The 19,675-nt window shown below is 49.5% G+C and overlaps 1 protein-coding gene across 10 annotated transcripts in view; it reads right to left on the reverse strand.

Moving 5' to 3' along the window:
* Positions 1-18,323, reverse strand: part of PRRC2B (proline rich coiled-coil 2B) — an 89,770-nt gene extending 71,447 nt beyond the window's left edge. For 7 of the 10 annotated variants that reach the window (XM_035723766.1, XM_027616635.2, XM_027616634.2 and 4 more), the window contains exon 1: positions 18,240-18,323. The gene's annotated coding sequence lies outside the window, so the exon portion shown is untranslated. Of the gene's footprint in view, positions 1-14,147; positions 14,485-18,239 lie in introns of those variants that run through there. The other 3 variants (XM_035723767.1, XM_027616631.2, XM_027616632.2) reach the window with 3 other exon arrangements.
* Positions 18,324-19,675: the final 1,352 nt, after the last annotated feature.

Here is a 19,675-nt window from a genome sequence, read left to right on the forward strand (position 1 = left end):
AAATTTTAAAAAAAGGAAGTAATAGGGGCACCTGGGTGGCTCAGCCTTGTTAAACATCTTCCTTCAGCTCAGGTCATGATTGGGATCGAGCCCCGCATCGGGCTCCCTGCTCCGCGGGAAGCCTGCTTCTCCCTCTCCCACTCCCCCTGCTTGTGTTCCCTCTCTCGCTGTGTCTGTCAGATAAATAAATAAAATCTTTAATAAAAAAAAGTAAAAATAGTATCCTCAAAAAACTAAGAGAAAATACTAAACCCAGGCAACAGAAACAGGATTTTTTTTTTTTTTAGATTTTATTTATTTGACAGAGACACAGCGAGAGAGGGAACACAAAGCAGGGGGAGTGGGAGAGGGAGAAGCAGGCCTCCTGGAGCAGGGAGCCCGATGAGGGGCTCGATCCCAGAACCCCGGATCACGACCTGAGCCGAAGGCAGACGCTTAATGACTGAGCCACCCAGGCGCCCAGGATTTTTTTTTCTTAAGGGACAATCAGAAAAAGCCCCAAGAAGTATTAAATATATGACAGGCCAAACCCCACCACCTTATGTTAATCATCAGACAAATCTCAACAGAGAGACATTCTAGAATATATAAGGCCAGTACTCCTCAAAACTGTCAAGGTCATCAGAAACAAAATCCGACAGCTGTCAGTCTGGAGGAAACCAAGAAATAAGGACAACTAAACGTGTGATCTTGGAACAGAAAAAGCCCATAAGGGGGGTGCCTGGGTGGCTCAGTCGTTAAGTGTCTGCCTTCAGCTCAGGTCATGATCCCAGGGTTCTGGGATCGAGCCCCGCATCGGGCTCCCTGCTCGGCAGGAAGCCTGCTTCTCCCTCTCCCGCTCCCGCTCCCCCTGCTTGTGTTCCCTCTCCCGCTGTCTCTCCCTCTGTCAAATAAATAAATAAAATCTTTAAAAAAAAAAAGCCCACAAGATAAAAAACTAACAAAACCTGAATAAAGTATAAACTTCAATTAACAACAATGTATCAATGTTGGTCAATTAGTTGGGACAAAATACCATACTAACATTAGAACTTTATAACTGAGAAACTGGCAGTACAGTATAAACTAAAACTTTTCTGTAAATCCAAACTATTCTAAATTTAATTTTTAATTGCAACAGAAGAAATTAAAGATAAGGAAATCTCAGAAAAACTAGCAAGAAGATGAATGCTGGTCTTCCCCCCAACCCCAAAATTAAAGGATGAACCCAGGAGTCCAAACTTAACTAGGAGTGATGGAAACATAGGATTTCCCAGGGAAAAAGGGGAGAAGAATTTATCAAATGAAAATAACAGGAAAAATCCCCAGGCTGAGTACCCAAGATTACAAGGGCCCACCTAGTGCTCAGAATAACGGATACAAAAAGATCACAAAGTACATCAGGGATAAGGAGAAGAACCCAAAAGCTTATGAAAGCGCCCTACCCACCCACACACAAAAAAAAGAATCCCAGGAAGGAACAATCAAAACGGCAATGAAGTCTTAAGAGCAACAACAAGGCACTTCTCACCAACATCATTCCCCTCCCTGGAAAATGATTTTCAACCTAGAATCTAATACTCAGTTGACCAAGTCAAGGTGGAGATAGAAAAAGACACCTTCAGACTCACACAAGGGCTCAAAACATACACCTTCGCAAAAAGTTGCAGAGGAATATACTCTAACAAGAGAGCAATCCAATACAGAGGCAGACGTCAGAGCAGCTAGTTCTCCCTTCCTCCTTCCTGGAGGAAGTGGTCTCGTCCTTCCCCAGCGCCTGAGGGCTGCCCCACACCCAGCGGCAGGGAGCACCACGCTCATCTAAGAGAAACCCATTCCCCTCCCATCCAAGAGTTAAGCAAGGCTCCATGATCCACCCAGACAGATAAGATACCTCAGTTCCCTAATGAACACAAGGCACACCAGACCAATCAATTGGAAACCTGCCCCTCTCTGGACTTCCACAAGCTGAGGCAATAACGTCCTCATTGTTTAAGGCAGCTTAAGATAGTTGCGGTTACTTGATGCTACAATTACCCAACTGAAACACACATGGGATCCAGGAAACAAGGGATCCAACGGAGGGGCAAAGCCCCAGAAATGACAAAGGAAGCCCAAGATGGCCGCTGCACATCAGGCAGGGGAGCACCCGTCCTGATGAGAGCAGGACAGAGGGTTCCGGGGGGTAAACGGACTCACTGATTATCTAACGTCACTGGGCAATTAGAAAATGGAATTTGTTGCATTTTACCACAGCATTTGTAAAAAGGAGAAGATATATAAGTTTTAATGTTGTTCAATTTATCAATTTATCTATTTTGGTACTGCTTTCTGTGTCCCACTTAAGGAATTTTGTCTTATCCAAGATTGTACAGATATTCTGTTTTCTTCTAGAAGCTTTACTGTCTCATCTTTCACGGTTAGCTCTATAATCTACATTTAAACACGATTCTGGATGTGATTTGAGGCATAAGACTCATTTTTTGAAAAGGCCACCTTTTCCCTTTGCTATGTGGCACCTATGTCATAAATCGACTACTGTGAAGTCTGTTTCAAAATCTGTTCTATCAGCCTATTGTTTATCCTTTTGACGACACTGGGCTGCCTTCATTACTGCAGCTTTTATAAAGTCTGGACGTCTAGTACGGCAAGTCCTTCAGCTTTGTTCTTCCTCAAGAATGCTTGGGTTATTCCTGGCTCTTTGCATTTTCATATAAATTTCAGAATCACTTTGTCAGTTCCAAATGAAACAAGAAAACAAAAGTCTCCTGGGATTTTGAGGGGCATCTGGATGGCTCAGTCGTTGGGGGTCTGCCTTTGGCTCAGGTCATGATCTCAGGGTCCTGGGATCAAGCCCCGTGTCGGGCTCCCTGCTCGGCGGGAAGCCTGCTTCTGCCACTGCCCCTGCTTGTGTTCCTTCTCTCACTGTCTCTGTCAAGTAAATAAATTTAAAAATCTTAAAAAAAAAAAAAGGCTGCTGGGATTTTTTTTTAAAGATTTATTTATTTATTTGAGAGAGAGAGAATGAGAGATAGAGAGCACGAGAGGGAAGAGGGTGAGAGGGAGAAGCAGACTCCCCGCTGAGCAGGGAGCCCGACGTGGGACTCGGTCCCGGGACTCCAGGATCATGACCCGAGCCGAAGGCAGTAGCCCAACCAACTGAGCCACCCAGGCGCCCCCTTGCTAGGATTTTGACTGGAATTACATGGAAGCCAGAGTTCAAATTCGGGAGAACTAACATCTTTACGAGGCCATACTCACCAGCACTGGTGAGTACGTGGGGCAAGGACAACTCTTGCCCACAAGGACAACTCTTGCCCACTGCCAGTGGGCGTGCCAATTGGTACAATCACTGGAAAACTGGCAGCTGTCTGCTAAAGCTGACCATATGCCAATCCTGGGACCCAACCACCCCATTCTAGGTACGTACCCAACAGCACAAGTGGGTCTACCCAACAGCACAAGTGGGTCTACCCGACAAACGTTAACAGCAGCACTATGCGGAGGAAGCTCAAAATGGAAACTAACGCGAGCTAAAAGTTCATCACCACTAGAACCAGTCATCACCACGTCCGCGTAACGGAATACTACTCAACGAGAATGAATAAACTCACACACAACTACGTGGATGAAACTCACAGATAAAATGTTTTGAACGAAAGAAGCATATAAAAGAAAGAAGCAGAACAGAGACTGCCATTTTATAAGGGTCAGGGGGCAATCCATAATGAAAACACTGACTGGCTCAAACCTATTACACATCAAGTAACTTCCAAAGTGAAAAAAAAAAATCACTGTAAGTAGAAAACACTGGGGGGAAAAAAATCTCTAAACCTTGGTGGATCAAGCCAATTCAAAATAGAGAAGATAACAGATGATCTAATTAAGGTAGATCAGCAAACATGTTCAAGCTCAGCTGGCTCAGTCAACAGAGCATGACTCTTGATCTCTTGGTTATGAGTTCAAGCCCTGCACTGGGAGTAGAAATTACTTAAAATCTTTACCCCCGGGCGCCTGGGTGGCTCAGTTGGTTAAGCCACTGCCTTCGGCTCAGGTCATGATCCTGGAGTCCCGGGATCAAGTCCCACATCGGGCTCCCTCTCAGCAGGGAGTCTGCTTCTCCCTCTGACCCTCTTCCCTCTCATGCTCTCTGTCTCTCATTCTCTCTCTCTCAAAATAAATAAATAAAATCTTTAAAAAAAAAAAAAATCTTTACCCCCAAGAAAGTGACTACATATGAAACTTTAAGGGAAAACCCAAATTCTGAAAAGCAAAAATCTCTGACCACAGTGCAATTAAACAAGACATAATGAAAGCAGAAGTACAAAATAACCCTATCGGTTGGAAAACTTAAAACTCTTTAAAAAAATTCTGAATCAAAGGGAAATTCAAAAGTATCACTGCAGAATACCTAGAAAAGCACAGATGGAGAAAAGAACACTATGCATCAAAACTTTTAAAACAGACAAATTTGTACTCGGAGGACATTTAGTAATCTAAAAACCTTAAATTTCTAACAGAAAAGAATGAAATTAAGCATCCAATTCTAGAAATTGGAAAAAAGACATGATGGGGGTGCCTGGGTGTCGCAGTCAGTTAAGCATCCGACTCTTGATTTCGGCTCAGGTCATGATCTCAGGGTCATATCATGGGATCAAGCCCTGCATGGGGCTCCCCGCTGACAGTGGAGCCTGCTTGGGATTCTCTCTCCCTATGCCCCCCCTAAAAAAGAAAGAAAAAAAAGACAACTGAATGCAGAGGGATGCAGAATCAGGGAAGAAAGGGCCAAAAGTAATTTAATGAACTTAATGAATAATTTGAATAAAATGGAATTAAAAATAGCTCTTTGAACCAAGAAATAAAACAGATAAAGCACCGAGAAAAAGGTATGTTCACCTCATTTTACAGACAAGACACTAAGTCTGAGAGGTTCCAAGACTGGCCCAAGGTCACTACCAATAAGTCAGGGCAATGGAACACCTGAGCTCAAACCCAGGTCAGCCTGACATCCAGGTCTGCTCCAGAGCTCGGGCGCTCAGTGGGCCCCAGAGAATGACCACGTGGCCACCAGGATAAGATGCCCATAGTACTCCCAGGCTCTGCCAGTACTCCCAGGGCCGTGGTGAGTGTGTGGGTCGAGTGCGGCCTGGGGTGGGGTCTGGGCAGGCACCGCATCAGGGGAGGGACTCTAACAGAGGCTCCTCATCCACAGGGGTCTGTCTCGAGGCTCCAAGCCACAGTACCTGCCAGATGGTTCCAGTGACCCTTGTCATCACTCCTGACCAACTTAAACTGTTATGGCTCCTTTCTTCATGGGCCATGGGGTCAGTCCCTACACACCTAGTTCACAGGCCTGGACTGAAGCCTGCAGAGGACTCTGGCTAGAAATCCATTTGCAGTCTGCAAAGAGATCCTGGCCTAACTCACCTTTTGAAAATGCAGTTGATTTAATAACAAGACAAGTTCAATTTACAGCTGGAGATGGACAAGTTGGATAGATGTGCCACAAACAGGCCTCTCTCTCCAGGGTCAGAACTTACTAGGGACCTAGCAAATAAAAGAAATACATCACACACACACCTGTACCTGAGTTCCTCCTTCCTTTTCCACCTCCAGAGAGCGGTGAATTAGCAAGTGAGCAGCACTTTGCAAATGCCACCAAAACCTATGTTCTTTCTTGTAAAATCTGATTTAGCAGAGAACAGAAACTGGAGACGGTATTTGTATTGGATTGTTCTTTCTAACCAGATCAACAAAGCAGTTTCCGAGGGCCACTGACAAATGAACAGAAACACATGACTGACTCGGGTAGATTCCTGTGAGCCATCAGGGCCCCAACACCAGGAGCCAGGGCTCTCCGGATGAGGCTGAGCAAAATACAGAGCCTGGGAGAAGCTCGTGCCAGGAAAGAGTCAAAAATGTACCAGCTGCCTGGTCCTGGGACCACTCTCCACGACCATGTATGCTGTTTATATTTATATGGGTTACCTTCGTGATCAGTTATCTTTGTAACTATTAGATGTTACAAACACACATTCAGTGTAATAAACACAAACACACTAAAGTATGCAAAATAAGTCAATCCAACTGAAAAGGTAATCACCATTAACTGGGTGGACACCCTTCACACCTTTTTTTCTCAGCTCGCATAAACCCAGAAGCAGCTCCTGGTCTTCAAGTTGTATTCTACCAACGTGGGAAGTTACCCTATTATGCTGTAGCTCACTTTCTTCTCTTAGTACACTGTGGTCATCTTTCCAAGAAAATAACATACCAATCCTCCTCATCCTTTTGGAGGCCTACATATAGTATTTCACTGTGTAACTGCGCCACATTTACCCACTGCCCTACGGAGAGATGTAGAAATTACTTCCAACTGTGGGCGCCTGGGTGGCTCAGTCGGTTAAGCATCTGACTTGGGTTTGGGTCATGATCTCGGGGTCCTGGGATTGAGCCCTACATCGGGCTCCCCTGCTCAGTGGGGAGTCTGCTTGTCCCTCTCCCTCTGCCCCTCCCCCTGCTTGTGCTCTGTCTCTCAAATAAACAAAATCTTTAAAAAAAACAAAAAAATTATTTGCAACTGTGTACTACGACAAATAATGCTACAAACAACAACCCGGCACATGTATGTAGACACCCCCCACCCCGCCCTGGCCAGTACTGGTGGGCCATCTGACATTTCTAGGAAGCATATTTCTAGTTTGTGCCCAAGGACCTGAAAGGCAGGAAGGAGACCCCAAGACCCTCCCTCCCCAGGTGCACTACACCGGAGGCAGATGGCCCCGAGAAATGAAGAACACAGCCCACTTAACAACAAAACAAAGTCCCCATCCTCCAGCCCTCCTCCGACTGTGGCTCCTACGGTTCTAGCGGGAGGAGGCGGAAAAGGGGGAACCGTGGCTTCCTGACAAGCGCCACACCATTGCACCTGCAGGGAATGGCGCCCTTTGGTCGGAGGGGAGCAAGTACTTCACCAGGCTGGCGGGATCAGCGCCGCCCCCGACTGCGTCCGAGGATCCTCCTCACGGCTGTGGAAGTGAAGGTCCTATCGCCCTCACACGGAGGCCACAGGTGAAGGAAGAACAGGCCAAGGTCACTCTGTTCTCTGCTGTCTCGCTCGTCATGTCACATCAACCCAGAGCTGAGCCACAGGCACTGGGGTGTCTCTTACCCAGAAATGGTTCATCAACAACACAGCCCCCAGAAATCCACCTTTTCTTGGACAAAAGTAAATTAACAAACCCAAATGTGCTGAAGGCGGGGGGGGGGGGGGGGGGGTGGCTAAAAGGGCTGAGTTGGTTTAAACGACGAAGCCCAAAGGACCATACCACCAGAACCCACATGCTATTTATTCTGCAAGCCTCCGACACTACAGGAAACCCAGGACGATTACCGGCATTGGGCTACCAATCAGCAAAGTAACAAGAAGGAAGAACCCAAAAATAAGGGACAAGTGCTCCCAGGGGCTTTCATAGGCAGGCCAAACTCGTCACTGCAGCATAGGGGAAAGGAGGAACTTGTGTGCTCACGGCAAACACACTCACTCCATTCACTTATTATTTCTAACAAGTCTTACAGAGACGCTACCCACACTGCTGGAACTCTCTTCTCACAACACTCCTGGCCCCCTCCCCACTCCACCGTCTCTCCCACCAGTCCTAACACACCACACTGTACTGCTCCCTACCCTAAACAAGCTCCACGCACGGCCCACCTTGCCCCCCACTCCCGTGACAACACCAAATTCTACAACCCGAAGATGCCTGCAGGGCTGCACTCGCTGGTTACATCTACTCTTTGACGCCGCTGAGGACGACCCCGCACAGTGTCATGACTCATCCAGGGTGGCAAAGAACTACGATGGCCTTTTTTTTTTTCCTTAAGAGAACAAGAAAAGATCCCAAAGATAATGTTGGGGAACCATATGTAAGATAAAATGTCTTTTACTTGTCTTTATTTACATTAAGATATACCAATAAGGGGGGGGGGGCGCCTGGGTGGCTCAGTCATTAAGCGTCTGCCTTCAGCTCAGGTCATGATCCCAGGAGCCTGGGATCGAGCCCCGCGTCGGGCTCCCTGCTCGGCGGGAAGCCTGCTTTTCCCTCTCCCACTCCCCCTGCTTGTGTTCCCTCTCTCGCTGTGTCTCTCTCTGTCAAATAAATAAATAAATTCTTAAAAAATAATAATAATAAAAATTTAAAAAAAAAGATATACCAATAAGGGTGCCCGGGTGGCTCAGTTAAGCGTCTGACTCTTGCTTTCCTCTCAGGTCATGATCTCAGGGTTGTGAGATTCAGTTCTGCCTGAGCCCTGTGTCCAGCTCTGCACTGAGCGGAGCCTGCTTAAAATTCTCTCTCTCTCTCTGCTCCTCCCCACCCCACCCACCCTCCCTCTCTCTCTCTAAAAAAAAAAAAAAAATGATATACCTATAAACTTTCATGTCTCCTGTTTTCCAGTGGTCACTTCTGATTTAAAATTCATATGCATAGTTAAAGCATTCCCATTAGTGGAAAACAAAATTGTTCAAGACAGCACTCATCTCTTGATCTGAAAAAGGGATAGCAGGCAGGACGAAATGACTCATTTTCTATTTTGTGCTGTTTGGGTTTTTTGTAACAAGCCTGTATGGTTACTGATATATTGTTTTTAAGGTCTGGGGTAAACTGAGCAACACTGAATCAATGCTTTACACTGTTTCTGAGCTGAGTAGAAGACAGGTTTCATCCCCATCTGGCAGGAAACAGAGGCTCAAAGGCGTAAAGAGCACTTGATGAGGCTCCTACAGTGAGTAGATGTAAGTGATGGAAATGAACACTCCTGTTTGCCTGATGCCCAGTCAGGGGGAGCCAGGGTTCTAGACCAGCAAGCTGCAGAGCCTCCCTTGCACCCATCAACGGCCTGAACACACTTATCTTTACTCCTCAAGACATTTACCTGAAACTCTCCAAGAACAGAAGAGACTAGCACAGGGCAGCAGCAAGGGACCCAATGCCCCAGTGAGGTGGTATTCACCTCGGACAAAGAGAAGTACGGCAGAGAGTGCTCCGATGCACCCGCCCCTCAGGGAGGCCCTTGGTTAAGGGGTCTGAGTTCCTGGAGGTGACGGGGGGGCTATTTGATTTGGGTCTAAGTCTTCTGCACTCAGCACAGGGCTTAGCACACTATTAGAAACACTAACATCTAGTAAACAAGTGAACCCCAAGTGTATAAGCCTGCCTACTCCAAACCCCCAGGCCCTTGGCTAGTGCTACATCCAGGAACCATTAATAGCTCCTGTTTATTGAGAGCCTGCTTGCCTAGTGCCACGTACCTTATAAACACTTCGGCGAACGACCCACTGAATCCTTCCCCCGTTCTAGGAGGAAGGTGTTACTACCACATTTTGCAGACAAGGAGAACAGACTCTGAAAGATGAAATAACCTTGAATCACCCAGCTCGCAAGCGGTTAAACCTGGGTTTGAAGTCAGGGGACCTCAAAGCCAAGGGCTACTCTCCATCAGGAAAGGAGCAGGAGGGGGCAAGGGATGTCCAAGTCGGCCGGTGACTTCTCCTAGGCCAGGCTCATGATAACGACCCTCCAGGGCCAGAGAAGTGTCATCCCAAACTGTACCGCCACCAGGCACATTCTCTCACCAGAGCACAAATCCGTCCCCACCTGGCCTGATGAAATACCATCCAGCCATTTCCAGGGGTTTCATCTCTGCGGTCGCTTCACCCAGGAGGCGTGATTTCCTGGAATAACCAGATAGGGAAAGACAGGGTCTAGAGGCCAAGTGGTTGAGTAGGCAGAGTGGCTGAGCAGATCTGCTCGACAGCCATGATCAGGAAATGCAACAGAGGGTTGGCCTCCAAATAAGCTCCACACGGTAAGAAATATTAACAGCAACAAAACCACCAAGGGCTGCAAAATGGGAGCCTCAGAAACCTCCAGAGAGGCTAGGCTCCAGTGTGTAAAGCCTGGAAGAAAACATCTGTGCCAAGAGGCTACCTGTGCCTCCCTCCACAACTCCCTCCTGGCCTTCCCCCAGGGAGATGCCCAGAGCACCTCCTGCCGGGGCCACCTCTGCACCTCAAGACCACGGTGAATGCTGCTTCCATAACAAAACCCAAGGTCCTACACTGACTAGAGCAAGCTGGAAACACTAAGTGCCTTTGATTTGAGAAACGTGCTCATTCAAAATGTCGCATAAAGGCTACCCATTTAGTCAAGTCCACAGTCCAGAAACACCCACTCTCGTATACTGTTGTTTATAAATTGACAATTTTTTAAAGAGTTATTTAGCAGAATTCTTACCAAAATGCTATTCAAGTGGAAGAGTCCACGCTGCAGAAACACTCACAGGGTATTATACACAAATTACATTTCTCAAGAAAAATTTGGCAGAATTTTACCAAAAATTGTGTAGTATCCAAAAACAAGAAATAGCCCAAATGTCCACCAATAGGGAAGAGGTTAAATCAAGGAAGTATATCCACAAAATACCCTCTGCAATTGCTAAAACAGATGATGTAATCCATCTGTACAGACTGTTACGGAGCACACCAAGGCATTTTATTAAGCGCAAAGGGAAGCATGCTTTAAGAATATAAATGCGTGTGTGGGGATAATGTGCACCACTTTTTTTTCTGGAAGGAACGACAAGAAACTTCTCATAGTGCTTTCTCTGCAGAGAGCCTGGGGAAGAGCCCTTACACCTTTTAATACAGCTTAAATTTTCTAACTATTTTTTTGTTGTTTTACAAAGTCAACTGGAAATATCTGGACCGTAGAATTATAAACTATTTTTGGGTTTTTTTCTTCATACACTTGTAGATTTTTAAAAATTTAATATTATTTAAAAAAACACTGAACATGTGATAGATTTGTATATATTAATATGAAAAAATTCCCTTGACATGTTTAAAAATGCATGTTGTGGTACAAGAAAAAGAAGTGTGATCCCATTTCTGTGTTCTAAAAGCCTGCCTACAAAGGGCCGTATTTATACGCATTCAGAGTCTGAGAGGATAAACACGCTGAACTGTAAACAGTAGTTACTGCCTGGGAAGCTGGAGGGAAGAGCTTTTTCATTTCTCTTCATACACTCGCTTTTTCTTTTTTTTTAATGAGTATGTATACTTTCGCAATTAATTTTATATCAGAAAAAAAATTCCACTTTTGGCTCGAGGACAAGGTCTCCACTGTCCCCAGCGACTTCTGAACACTCAGCCCATTCACCCCCATGGCAGGTCGGCCAGGCGGCCCCGACAGGACCCCTCCCAGACAGGCCTGCGTTTCTGTACCACCCGGGACAGAGCAGTTCTTGAAGCTCTGAACTGTGTGTAAACAACACCTGCCGAAAAAAGCTCTGGAGGACACAAAGGAGCCGCGGAGAGCGTGCCGGGGATGACCTCCTTTTTCCAGCTGGTCTTGCAGCAATGCCTCCCATCACTCTACACCAAGATCTGATCCCGCAGGACGAGGTGGGTGGGAGAGTCACCTCTGGCTTCCCAGGGCCAAGGTCCTACCTGCCCTCCCCTGGGCTGGAGACCAGCCACAGCAGAGTACTCACAGAACACGTTCCCATCCAAAGGGCTCTGGCGCTCTGGAAAGCGAGCTGACCCACAAGCTTTCTACTGCAGCCCACACATTTCTGATTTCAACTTAGAAACACATTTTTAATACCCCAGGGCTTGGCATACTGTTTTCAATGGGTACTAATTTCTTTTTTTTTTTTAGTTTGTTTGTTTTTTTAAAGCAATCTCTACACCCAAGGTGGGGCTCAAACTCACAACCCCGAGATCAAGAATCACATGCTCCACCAACTGAGCCAGCCAGATGCCCCAAAAGGTGCTGATCTCAAGTTGGCTACATTTTCCAGAATGCATTCCCTGACTACCCTAGGCTAAGTGGCCCTGCCTCCTCGGCACACTTCCACAACAGCCTCTTAAGCAGCATCGCCGCACCTTCTGCGTGCGGGCACCCTCCCTGTCACAGACACCCGAGCACGGCGAGCACCAGGAAGCAACCAAATTCTGCTTCATGGCCCGCACTCCCTCCCTCGCTCCACTGGGGAAAATGTGCCAATCAATAAACAAGGGCAAGAGTGCATTTATAAGTTGTCACCCACTGACAGATGAATGGATCAACACACTGTGATACATGGAATGGAATATGGACTGTTATTCAGCCATAAAAAGGAATGGAGTCCTAAAACCTACTACAGCATGAACTTTGAAAACATTATGCTAAGTGAAATAAGCCAGACACAAAAGGGCAAATACTATATACGATTCCACTTACATATACAGAGACAGAGACAGACAGACAGAAAGCAGATGGTGGCTGCCAGGGGCTGACGAAAGGGGAATGAGGGGTCAGTGTTTAATGGGTACAGAGTTTTAGTTTGGGAAGGTGATACATTTCTGGAGATGGATGGCTGTCACAGGACACTGTGAGTGTACTTAACGCCACTGAATTTGTACACTTTTTTAAAAAAATGGTTAAAATCATAAACTTCAGAGAGGCCTGGGTGGCTCAGCAGGTTAAGCGTCTGCCTTCGGCTCAGGTCATGATCCCAGGATTCTGGGATCGAGTCCCAGCCCAGCATCGGGCTCCCTGCTCGATCTGGGGAGCCTGCTCCTCCCTCTGCTTGCCGCTTCCCTTGCTTGTGCTCTCGCGCGCGCGCATGCTCTCTCTCTGACATAGATAAATAAAACCTTTAAAAAAATGATAAACCTTATGTACATTTTACCACAATAAAATATTGTTTTAAAAAAGCACATTTAAAGCTGTGAAGAGGGGGGGCCTGGGTGGCTCAATCGGTTGAGCGTCTGACTCTTGCCTTCAGCTCAGGTCCTGATCTTGGTCGTTGAGATCAAGCTCCACAACGCGCTGGGCACAGGCAGAGTCAGCTTCAGATTCTCTCTCCCTCTCCGTCCCATTCACTCTCTACCTCTCTCTCAAATAAATAAAATCTAAAGCTGTGAAGAGAACTACAAAGAAAAGCAATAGAGGCGAGGAAAGAATCATGGGAGGGCGAGGACAAAGTCAGCTTGAGAAGTTCCCAAAGGCTTCTCTTAAGGAGGTGCCTGTTCCCACCCCCCCACCAGCCCATGAGCTCCGGACGAACCAAGTGTGGCATTCACATGTCTGTGTCCCCAGAAGAGCAAATGTTTAAGTCAAGACACTTGCTCAGACTCAACCCCATAAATGGAGTAAGACCCCAAGCTTCACTCAGCACAGGGCTTGGCCAGGACTGAGACAGGCAGGTCCGAGATACTCAGAACTTAGTGGCCTAGGAAGGAAAGCCACTTTGGAAGCAAGGCTGGAGTCAAAAGTCACAAGGGCTGAAGACGAAAACCCATACTGTGCCAAAAAGAACTGGAGAAGGAGCCTGCGTTCTCTCTGCCCCGCAAATGCCACTTATGGGAAATAATCAGCAACATGCACCAAGATGTTGGTGCAAGGATGCACTCTAAAAATTTGTTTACGAGAGGGAAAAGTGCGTAACAACAATGTAAATGTCTAATAACAGAGGATTCAATAAATCATGGCATATCCATATGAAGCAATTACACACAACTATTAAAATGTGTTTTCGGGGCACCTGTCTGGCTTAGTCGGTAGAGCAAGCGACTCGATCTCAGGGGTCATGAGTTCAAGCCCCATGCTGGGCATCGAGCTTACTTAAAAATAAGAAGAAGAAAGTAAAATAAAAAATATATTTTCAATAACTTAGGAAAATACATTATAACATTAAGAACTATAAACTGTGAACGGTATATACAGTAATTTTCTAATTTTGAAAAAACAAACACATACTCAAAAGGAAATACACCAGCCTTTACGGTTGTTCTCTCTGGATGGTGAGGTTACAGGTTATTTGTATTTGTATTTTTTTTTTAAGATTTTATTTATTTATTTGACAGAGAGAGACACAGCGAGAGAGGGAACACAAGCAGGGGGAGTGGGAGAGGGAGAAGCAGGCTTCCCACGGAGCAGGGAGCCCGATGTGGGGCTCGATCCCAGGACCCTGGGATCACGACCTGAGCCAAAGGCAGACACCCAATGACTGAGCCACCCAGGCGCCCCGTATTTGTATTTTTATCTTTAGTCTTTTCACTATCTTCCAATTTTTTTCCAGCAAAAAATGTTACTTTTACGAATAGGGAAAAACGTACTTACAGGGCCTTGCACAGTGCCTGCCGAAGAGTATGTGCTAAAGGAGTACCTGCTGCATGACAGTGACTTCTAAAATCAATAAATACTGCTTTCACACCACCACCGAGAGGAAAAGGGCGATGGTTTGCTCAGAGAGGAGGAAGAAAGGATACAGAGCAGAGCTATACAAAACCAGCTGCAGAGGTGGGAACGGAAGGAAGTACTCTGAGAGAGACCGTGAAGGACCGCCAGCAACTTGAGATAGACCTCATTCTACCCCCCCAGACACCCCGCTACAGGCAGAGCTTGGCAAGCCAACACTGCAGCCCGCATCCTCCGGGCGCAACCCAGCCCTCAGCTCAGGCCACACGGGAAAAAAAATCAACCAGTACAGTGAACAACAACACTCAACAGAGACTTCTGGCTCAAGTCACCAAGGCAGGCCTCTCTCCTAGTGCAGAGATTCCCCACATGCCAGGAACAGAGAGAAACAATGATCTGTATCATGGACAGCAGAGCTGGGGTCTTGGAGCATCCAGGTGAGGAGGCCTGGTGCAAACGGCAACTTTAAAGCCTAAAAGCTTGTCATAAACAATTCTATTTCATTAGAAATCTTACCGTCTTTCTCATCTCTCTCTCTCTCTCTCTCTCTCTCTCTCTCTCTCTCTCTCTCTCTCTCTCTCCTGAGCACCACAGGTGATGCCTTTCTTTCTTTGTCCAAATGACAGACCAAAGGTTCCTAAGGCCATACAAGACCCAGAAAAAATGGGACTTTCTTAAGAAAGAAATTGAGTTATGACTTGAAAAGCAGACAGTCTAGTTAGCTCTGACCAAGATATGAGATTCAGAGCACAAAGCCCAACAGATCTCTGCTGGAAATTTTTATTTTTCAAGGGGAGTGCACTGCTTTAAAATCCAGGGTAGATAGGCCCTATTTAAATATCTGCGGGCCCGTAACAAGATACATAGGCTTGATGGTAGAGAAGCCTCATTACCAAATTTAGAAATACACCGCACTAGCCCACCTGGTCTATTCTGGTTTGAAACAGAAACCAACATAGAAATGATCAATCTTCAATGGTAGAATAATGAGACATATAACCAGCATACAGCCATTAGCAACATGAGTCAGTACTTTGTGCAAGCCAAAAAAAAAAAAAAAAAAATCTTTAAAGTACAAAATAATTCTTCGCAAAAAAAGAGAACTGAAATTTTAAAAGTGGGTGGGGGAGGGTGAACAGGCCTAGCAAAAATCCCTCAGCCAGGCCAGGCCAGCAGACCGTGCTAGAACTAGTTCTGACTTGCCATTCCTGAAATTCCACTCTCCCAGGGTTTTCTGGCTCTCCCTTCCCCAGGCTCTTTACCCACTTGGGCTCCAAGGAGACAGGAAAGGACCCAGGCCACTGTAAGCAGCCCTCCCCACCCCCAACCCCACCGCAGGCTGAAACAAGGCCCCTCCATGCAGCCTTGGAAAACTGACAACTCCCAGGTAAACCAAAAGCTCGCTGGGAAGGGCAGCGTATTCATCTCCTCCCCTAACAAACCAGCTAATAAACAGTCCAGAGCCAGACCTGGCCAGAATGAAATCAGACAGAAAAGAAGGGCCAAGAGGAAGGAAGCTGCGAAAACTGAAAGGGCAACATGGACCGGCTAAGACGTCTCAGTTCAACAGTCAGTGGGCCTGGAGGAGGTTCCAAGGTTTAAAAAAAAACAGAACACAACAAAACCAAGATGGTTGTGGGAATGTCAAAATGTACCGAAAGAAATGCCCAGCCCACTGCAGAACCACTATCAGCCCAAGCAGAGCGTCTCCAGGGGCATTTACAAACAGGCTACAGGTGTGGCCCAGAACTAACCTGGCTCTCAGCCGTCACCTGTGACCAAGACTGGGGTCAGTTTCCCCCGGTATTATTAGCCTCGGTCCCTCCTATGCTCCCCAATAATCACCCTGAGCAGCCTAGCTGTTCTAGACCATTCTAGTGCTTCCAGGCATTGAGTAGTGGTCGTGATATAAAAATATTAGCTAGGGATCAAATTTGGGGGTGGGGAAGTCACAGGACCATCAGCCAGGAGAACAGGAGGAAAAGATCAGGAATTTGGAGCAAGGACCAGAAAACTAGGCAACCAACAAAAACAACATACATTTTCATCACCCTCCTATGGACAGAAGTAGTTTGCTACAAACAGCATGTGAGGCTTACAAGAGCCCCAACAGATACCCAAAGCAAGGCATTAATTATTCCCATTTTACAGAGGTAGGAGTTGCGGCTCAGGGACTTGCCTAAGGTAACCCAACGAAGACCAGAATCCTGGCTCCGAGAGACACTTGCCTGAACAAGCACAGGCTGCCCAAGGGATAATTTGCCATTCCCAAAGGAAAGCAGTCGTCCTCAAAAGGCAGGAGTCCCCAGCCTCTGCTTGTTGTTCTGTCTCCCACTGTTCTAGATCTACCTTCAACCAAGCTGTATATCTGCCTTGGAAGGGGCAGGCACCCCAGACCCAAGGACGGTGTCTTATTGACACACAAGCCAGTTCCTGGGAGGCTGCAGACAAAGGCTACTCTCTCCCAGCCTTATCTCCCCACAGAGCCCCAGCACTGAATAAACAAGGACCCGGAGACGGTCCGTGGGTTGGGTGCCTCAGCCCCAGCACCTGTGGCATCCACCGGCTGGATCAGGTCAGCCCTACGGGTGCCATCCCAGTGGCTCGATGCCATGCCAGGGCTTGATGGCAGGTATAGAAACAGCAGTACGAGAAGCTATTAAACAATAACTGTGCCAGGCTCTTCTAGGTCTTTCACCATTGCCCTAACCCTACAAGGCGGAAAATGCACTATTTATGCCAGCGAAGGCTCTCTGAACCCTAGATTTCTCTGGCAGAAGCAGGATTTGCACCCCAAAGCCTGGGCCTCCCCAGTCCCTTACACCACCCAGCACTGTACACAGACAGGGCTGCAGATGGATTTGGAGAAACCACGCTACGACTTCAAACGGGTGGTTACAAAAACCAAACTGGATAATGCATAAAGCCACATAAAATGCACACAAAATCTTAAGGGGGGAAAACAAAATCTCAGGGCTAATTTAACAATCCTGGAAACCAAAGGCTTCTAAAGGTTTCTCCCTGGCAGCCATTTAGCAAATGACACAGTCGGGAGAGCCTCCCCAGCCCCCGTTCTCCCCACTTCCTCCAAGCTAACCATTCCCTTGAAAAACACCTCCTCTTCTTGCCTAAAGGTGGGCTCGGACCTCCCACGATATTTAGAAAGCGAGGGAGAAAAGAAGAGAGAAAACCGCCTTCCAGTTTTGTGTAGGCAAATCCACTCCAGAGGCCCACGATTTCAATAGTACCGTTTCTGACTTAGGAAAAGGGGGCAAAAAAAGAAAAAAGAAGGGGGGGAAACCCCATCTGGCAGGCCCCGAGCAGCGACATCCTGTTTATTATTAAGCATTCTCAGTAACAGAACATTAAGTATTTCGAAAATAATCCTGTCGCTCGCGCACGGAAACCGCGGCCGTCGGCGGCCGCGAGCCCCCTGCCCCTGAACGCCAAGTCCGCGGGCCCGCGGGGGACACCGCCGCGCCCCCCGCCGCCCCCCCAGCTCTGCGGCCCGGGGGCGCCCAGACCCTGGGATTCCCGCTTGGGGTGGTGCCCGGGCAGGTCGGCCCGGGGAAGGGGGACGGCGGGGGGGGGGGTGGGAAGCGCAGGAAGGCCGCCCCGGCTACTTCCAGAGCAGCGGGGCGCTCCGGACCGCCGGCCTGGGCGGCCCCCGGGACACGGCGGCCCCCGCACCCCCGGCCCCGGCCACCCGCCCAGGCCGCGCGGCGCTGCACAACAATGGCGTGCCCGGGCCCGGCCGCCCGCCGCCCCCAGGCCGCCCCGCCCGGCCCCGCGGCCCGGGCCCGGCCGGGGGGTGCCCACGGCGGCGGCGCGCTCGCGGACGGAGGGCGGCCGGGCCCGGGCTCGCCGCTGTCAGTCAGCCGCCGCCGAGACAAAGCCCGGCCGGGGCGCGACGCCGCGCCGCCTCCATCTTAGCGCCCGACCGCCGCCCCGGCCCCGGCCCGGCCCGCCCCGCGCCGCCCCGCGCCGCCCCGCCGCCCCGCCGCCCCGGCCCACCTGGTCTGGTTCCGCGGGCGCGACTGGGCCGGGCGATGGCGATCGGGCGGCGGTCGGGCGCGGAGGCGGCGGGATGGCGGCGGATTGCGAGGCGGCGGCGCGGCTGCTCGCTCGCTCCCTCCCTCCCTCCCAGGCTCGCTCGTCGCTCGCTCGCTCGCTGGAGCCTCGGAGCCTGTGTCTCGCCGCTCGCCTCCCTCTCGCGCTCGGCTCCCCGCCCCCCGCCTGCCGCCGCCCCCGCCTCCTCCGGCCTCCTCCTCCTCCCGCCGCCGCCCGCAGCCGCGCCTCGGCCCGCGCAGCGCCCCCTGCCGCGCCGCCCGGCCTCGAGGGGGGCTGGGGGCCCCGGGAGGGGAGGGGCCGGGCAGGGGGGGAGGGGCACGGAGAAGGAGGGGCTGGGGTCCCGGGGGAGCTGAGGGGGAGGGGCACGGGAGAGGGGGGCTGGGGTCCCGGCCGGGGCGGGGCCGGGCAGCGGGGGGGGGAGGGGCACGGGAGAAGTGGGGGCTGGGGTCCTGGGGAGACGTGGGGGGAGGGGCACGGGGGAAGGAGGGGCTGGGGTCCCGGGAGGGGCGGGGCCGGGCAGCGGCGGGGAGTGGACTAGAGAAGAGGGGGCTGTGGTCCGGGGGAGACGGGAGGAGGGGGGGGCGGCACCGGAGAAAGGGCTGAGGTCCCAGGGAGACGCAAGGGAGAGGGTACGAGAGAAGGGGGGCTGGGAGGGATAGGAAAAGGCCGGAACTGGGGCTGGGGAGACTAGGGGAGGGAGTCGGGAGAAGGGGGTCTGGGAAGCGGGTGGAACTTGGGACTGGGGCCCGGAGAAGGGGCCCCGGGAGAGAAGGGGAAGGGGTCCTAGGGAAGGGGAAAAGGAGGAGGCCCAGGGGAGGGCGTTGGGGCGAGACGGGGCGCGGGAGGGGGGAATGAGTGCTCCGGAAGACGGGGGGGGGGGGCTGGGCTAGAAGGGGCCTGGGGCGGTGAGGCCCAGACTCAAGGAGGGTTGAGAAGGGCGGGGGCGCGAGCCCGAATCCCCGCCCCCTCCCCTTTCAGAACTGCCGCGCTTCCTGACAGTGAGCCCGGATTTTGTTACGTGATGTATACACGGAGAGGAAACAGAAACAATACACTGTTAACTCGAAAGCGAGGTTGTTGCACAATATAGATACTTTATCCGCTTTTGTAAAATGAAAAATAATAAGCCAAGCATCTTCGGCGTTTGTGTATTTGTGTGAATGCAAAACAAAAGGTCTGGGAGAATGCGCTCGGCTCCTGGTTACCTCTGCAGTCTTGAGTCTGGAGAGCCAAGGAGAATTCTCGCTTTTTATTTTCGAAATATCGGCAGTTAGAAGAACAAACAATTTGCAAAAGCAAAAAAACAGAAAGAAATGTAGCTGGGACCTGGAATCCAAATCATCCGCCCCTCTCTCTGACATTTCAGGCCATACTCTGTG

Source organism: Zalophus californianus, chromosome 13 (assembly GCF_009762305.2).
Source record: "Zalophus californianus isolate mZalCal1 chromosome 13, mZalCal1.pri.v2, whole genome shotgun sequence".
NCBI classification, from domain to species: domain Eukaryota; kingdom Metazoa; phylum Chordata; class Mammalia; order Carnivora; family Otariidae; genus Zalophus; species Zalophus californianus.